At 49.6% G+C, this 5,886-nt stretch overlaps 1 protein-coding gene across 2 annotated transcripts in view; it reads left to right on the top strand.

Annotated features, from left to right (window-relative positions):
* The first annotated feature begins 2,527 nt into the window (after nucleotides 1-2,527).
* The window catches only part of SLC16A12 (solute carrier family 16 member 12), a 75,265-nt gene continuing 71,906 nt past the window's right edge, over nucleotides 2,528-5,886 (top strand). Inside the window, exon 1 of one of the 2 annotated variants that reach the window (XM_034662920.1) lies at nucleotides 2,528-3,209. The gene's annotated coding sequence lies outside the window, so the exon portion shown is untranslated. Of the gene's footprint in view, nucleotides 3,316-5,886 lie in introns of both variants that reach the window. The other variant, XM_034662917.1, reaches the window with a different exon arrangement.

The following is a 5,886-nucleotide window of genomic DNA, read 5'->3' as shown; positions in this document are numbered from 1 at the left end:
ACCCCAAATATTACTTATCTGGAGCCAATGTTCTCATTTCTCTCTGCTGACTCCACACATCCTTATTTGACCAAATAACAGGAACAAACAATTCCTTCCATAATGTACCCTAAGGTGTCACGCTTCCGAGAATCTCAACGGAAAATTGATTCCCCTGAACTATGGTGCAATATGATTTTAGTTAACACACTTCCTATTTATTGGACCCAAATGGTAGGGATTTGAGCAAGTACACTGAGCGTCCAGGACAGAACAGCACAGGTAGTGCCCCGCTCTGAGCAGGAAGGAGGAGGGGAGGGGAGGGGTTGGGGCGAAGCTATAAATGGTACCTGCAGAAGGACAGCAGCTGAACCACGTCAGCAAAAGGCTTGAACCAATAATGATGTAACTATAGGACTATGTCCCCCCAACTACTTTTCTTTATAGTAAAATGACTATTAATGCTTATACTGGTAAGATTTTTTGCACGTTTGCTATATGCAGGTGATGAGGTACAGGTGAGGTTCAGTGGGGTGGGGTCCGGAGCCGATGACCAAGAAAGAATTCTTGAGGCATCTTTGGTGCAGAATGGTGGTTTATTAAAGCATGGGGACAGGGCCCATGGGCAGAAAAGAGCTGCTGCCCTGGGGTTGTGAGGAATGGCCCATTACATACCCTCAAGTTGGGAGGGGGTTAGGGATAGCGTAAGTCTCTAAGGAATTTTGGAAGCAAGGTTTCCAGAGCCTTGAGGGGGCTAGCTATTGTTGGGAAAACGTCATTTATTACTGTCTAATAAAACCTGAGTCACGAGAGCCTTCAGATGTATATCGGTGGGTCATATGCTTGGGGGATGATTGCCAATACGTATCTTGGGGGGTTAGAGATAAAGGAAGCTTCCAAAGGAATTTTTATACGTTAAAGTAGACTTACAGGATCTTGGTGGAGGGGAGGGGGTCAGGCTAGGACTGCCTTATGCCCCCAGCAAAGTATTAACATCGAGGCAGCTGAATTCCTAGAGGAATCACTGTGCCTGTTTCAAGGACTATAGGTAGTAAGGACTGTTTCTTTGTCCTTTAGGGCAGCCAGGGGTGCCTGAGGAATGTCACATACATCCCAGGGGGGGGGGTTGCAGGGTGTCAGCTTCTGCTTTGTCCTCAGCTTGCCTTCCATTCCCTCATCACAGGGAATTATAATCAGCGCGTCCTATGCATTAGCCCATTCTGACTGTCTCGAGGACTCAGTGACCTCGGTTTAATGAACAATTCCTCCACCCACCTTAGGACAGCTGAGGTTCTGACAAGGATTTGGAAAAGCTGGAATATTAGGGCTCACTTCCTCATCAAAATCGTGGCCTCTAAGCCACCACTAACACTTTCTGTGATGAAGGAAATGTTTTATGTGCTGTCCAGTACGGTAGCTACTAGCCACACTCTGGGACGGAGCACTTGAAACTTGGTTAGTGTAACAGACTAGCACTAAACACAAGCACACACAAAAAACCCTGAGTTTTCACTAAAATATAAGTGTGAATAGCCACATTTGGCTACTTGTAAATAGCCACAGTAGCAGCCATATTGACTGCACAAACGCAGAACATTTCGACCCCTGAAGGAGTTCTATGAGATAGCACTGTTTGGGAGAAATGTTGCCTTCTTCCTTTCCTCCTTGGTTGGGTTCCAGGGCAAGCAGAAGGGTCCTTCTCCTCCCCTTCCCAGCTCCTCCACACCTCCAACCTCTGAGAACGGAGATTCCTCTCCTCACGCCATCTTCCCTACTCCACGTCCACACTGCCCAACCGCATGGCATCAGCTTGACCAACAGCCTTGCGTAGGCAGATGGAAATGACCTTTACAACCCAGGCACTGCCAGGCAACATTACCCTCCTCCTCATTGACCATCTGCAATTACTCCACTCACACAAGACGGAAATCATTCTGCCAGAGCTACAATCAGGCAAACTAAATCTGAACATTCCAAGAATCAAAAACAAACACAAAACCCAAACACACAGCATTTAATGAAATAAACAAAGTGCATGCTTTGGGCTTTGCTAGAGCCTGTGAGTGACGACTTTAGTTAGACAGAAGGAAGCCTGTGAGGTTTCTTTCTATTCTCCAAAAGTTTTTTTATTTCAAAACTTTTAAAAAGAACTGGTTGTTCTCCATTATTTAAATGGAGAATGGACCTTATTTGCCACCCAAAACAATGTTCTGAAATGCAAAAGTATGCAAGCCTTGAACCTAAAGACCTTCAGAGATGAGCCCTCAGGGCTCTCCAAGGCTCTAGTTTATGAATCCATTTTCATGCTAATGAATTCTTTCACAAGCCATATTTGCTAATTCTTATGTGTGTTTTAGACATAGATTCACTAATCATTACCTAGATGCAACCCAGAGGTTTTTGCAGTGGAAATACGACGTAAATTCAGATTAACAAAGAGCTGGAGGTTAGGGGGAGGAGAAGAAACAAAACGGCCAGAGGGTAAAACGAGGAAGGGCTTTACTAGCCTATTTTTTTTTAAATATCCTGAAGTATTGTGTGGCTACTTCTCAGTAACTTTGCAGTCCCCTTTTCAAATTTTCCGTGAAATCCAACTCTTAGTGAAACTTTGATGTACCGCTGACTCAATCACCCAGGGATTCTTGTTAAGATGCAGATTATGATTTAGAGGCGCTGGGCGTGGGCCGAGATTTCGCATTTCTAGCAAGCCCCCACATGGCAAGGATGCTGCTGACTAGCAAGAGGGTAGACCCCAAGAAGCTGGAATGAGGCAGTTCGGAGAACTTGCTTCTGACGGGGTGATTTACAGGGAGGTTAGCCTGGAATCTGCCTTCCATGAGCTGCATCTGGGCAAACCCGGGAAGCTGCGTCTGTAGGTCCCTGAGACCGCTGCCTTTAAGGCAACTTTTGAGGAATGGGGACGAACCTCAGTACAATCCACAAACCCCAATTCACGATCCACGTCTGCTGGGGGCGTGTTACATACCCTGCGCCTGCACTTGCCTTCCCGTGCCCTCTCGGCAAACACCTGAGTGGACTATTATTATTCTCGTTTCACAGGTGAAGAAACTGAGGCTCAGACTTCACTTGCTCAAAGTCACAAGCTTTTCAGGAGAGCTGGATCCAGGTCCATCTAACTCCGAGACACAACGCTTTCAACGAACCCTTTGGGGCCTCAATTCCCTGGCCGGTGACCTGGGAAGCGCTGGCAGGCGGAAGACACATCCCCGGTACATACGTCTAAGGGAGTCCTTGGACTCCTTCTCCAGACCTTGCTCATCGACCCTGCCGGGAAAGGTTCTTTTTGAGAACACCGGGCCGCCTCTGCTCGCCTAGGTCAGGGGCTCGCGCGGCCGATGAGGGTCACGGCGGACCCGGGGGAGGGGAGGGCGGTCCTGGAGCGAGCTGGCTCGGGACCCAGCGGGCCGACCCATTACATAACCGCGAGGTGTCCCTCCGCCCCCGCGCCCCTCACCCCGCGCCAAGCCTCAGCACCGAGAGCGGATCCCGGTGATAACCCCCTTCGCCCACCACACAGAGTCCACGCGGCGCTGGCGGGCCGGGGGCTGAACCTGCCCGCGCGTTTCGGAGGCCGGGCGCGGGGCTCTTCCGGGCCGGGGCCGGGAGAAAGGGGGACTGCGCGCCCGGGGCGGGCTGCGGGGCACGGGAACCCGCCCGGCGGAGCTGCCCCGGGCGCAGCCTCCCGCGGGCGGCTGTCCTTCTCCCCGTTCCCCGGCGGCGTTGGAGGCTCAGGGGACCCAGAGCATGCTGCGCGGCGGGGCGGCGGGGCGCGCGGGCTGGGTGTGGTGGAGCTGGCGGAGGGCGCTCGGTGGCTCCCGCGGTCCCAGCGCCGGAGCCCCCACCCGGCCCCGGGCCCCTCGGGGCGCCTGTTGGGGTTGGGTTAAGGGGACAGACATGTGCCCACTCGTCCTGTCGGTGTCGGGGGCGCACTCCAGCGGTTTCTGGGCAGGTGGCTGGAGCGGAGGCGGCTTTGATCTCCATCTCCGGTGCTTGCCAAAGGCAGATTTTCTGGTGTAATAGAGACTGCTTCTCTGCTGGATTGGGCTTTCAGTGACTTTTTTTTTTTTTTTTAATCTTCTGCCTTCGGTAATAATACTTATTTATCGCGTGTGGTGTACTAATAACACACCAGCCTTCAAAATCCTTAGTTGATTGAACTTAATTTCTCAGCTGTTTCTTGTCGTGAAGGAAGGCCGTGATCCCTGTAGTGCAAACTCAGGGACAAGTGTTGGCAAGCAGAATTTTAAAGCACGATTCCAGTAAGTTCTGGGGGTATTTGGTTAGCCTTCCGTTTTCAAACGCAGCTTTCTGACCATCTTACAACTTAAAAAAAAAAAAAAAAGTATTGAGTCGGATGGAACCAACCAGAACACTGGTTAAACCATTCCATTCTGATGGGACTGTAGTTCGTTCATCCTACTCATTTTTTTTGCTGAGAGCCAGGCACTCTGAAGGCTCAGCCAGCTTAACCCAGGAAGAAAGACAAGGCCTGACATTTAGAAACACACNCCGGAGCCCCCACCCGGCCCCGGGCCCCTCGGGGCGCCTGTTGGGGTTGGGTTAAGGGGACAGACATGTGCCCACTCGTCCTGTCGGTGTCGGGGGCGCGCTCCAGCGGTTTCTGGGCAGGTGGCTGGAGCGGAGGCGGCTTTGATCTCCATCTCCGGTGCTTGCCAAAGGCAGATTTTCTGGTGTAATAGAGAGCGCTTCTCTGCTGGATTGGGCTTTCAGTGACTTTTTTTTTTTTTTTAATAATCTTCTGCCTTCGGTAATAATACTTATTTATCGCGTGTGGTGTAGTAACAACACACCAGCCTTCAAAATCCTCAGTTGATTGAACTTAATTTCTCAGCTGTTTCTTGTCGTGAAGGAAGGCCGTGATCCCTGTAGTGCAAACTCAGGGACAAGTGTTGGCAAGCAGAATTTTAAAGCACGATTCCAGTAAGTTCTGGGGGTATTTGGTTAGCCTTCCGTTTTCAAACGCAGCTTTCGGACCATCTTACAACTTAAAAAAAAAAAAAAGTATTGAGTCGGATGGAACCAACCAGAACACTGGTTAAACAATTCCATTCTGATGGGACTCTAGTTCGTTCATCCTACTCATTTTTTTTTGCTGAGAGCCAGGCACTCTGAAGGCGCAGCCAGCTTAACCCAGGAAGAAAGACAAGGCCTGACAAATTTAGAAACACAAGGTCTCTACAGGTATCTGAAATCACTACCTTTTAAAATCCTCAATGGACCCTGCAGTTTGTCTCACCCCTCCCCCCCATGTCGTGCCAAACTAGGCTACTGGTGTCTGACCCTCCCGAGGTGCCCAACGTTTGTCTGTTAAAGAAATAAATGATGAAAATAAGGAGTAGTAATTAAGTGACTGGATTTGGTCACATAAGCACAGGATCTTGGAAATTGAAAAGGGTTTTAGAGATCATCTATTCAAACACTTCAGCTGGCGGGCCAGGAAGCTCAGATTCCTGTGGGCAAGGATTGGTTAAACTCATACTGTTCATTGGTGATGGAACCAACACACAGTCCAGGCCTTCTCCTTCCCACTTAGTTCTGCTTTCAAAGCATGTTGCTGCTAGGCATTTTGAACAAAAACGATGTAACTAGAATCACCTATAATTATATCATTTTCCTGTTCTTATTTTTTATTTATGTATTTAAACTGGTGGAATTTTGAAATAAATGAGAGGTTGATTTAGCCAAACCACCTCTGTAGTACAACTGAAAAAATACAAACTCTTCTTAAACAGTGATGAATGTGCAGATATGTCCTAGGTGTGCGTCCAGAGAAGAAGAGTGATCAGGGGCGCCTGGGCGGCACAGCGGGTAAGCGTCTGCCTTCGGCTCAGGGCACGATCCCGGCGTTATGGGATCGAGCCCCAC

This window comes from Ailuropoda melanoleuca, chromosome 6 (assembly GCF_002007445.2).
Source record: "Ailuropoda melanoleuca isolate Jingjing chromosome 6, ASM200744v2, whole genome shotgun sequence".
Taxonomy (NCBI): Eukaryota; Metazoa; Chordata; class Mammalia; order Carnivora; family Ursidae; genus Ailuropoda; species Ailuropoda melanoleuca.
Note: the sequence above shows the minus strand (reverse complement) of the source record. Positions and strands in the feature narration are given on the sequence as shown.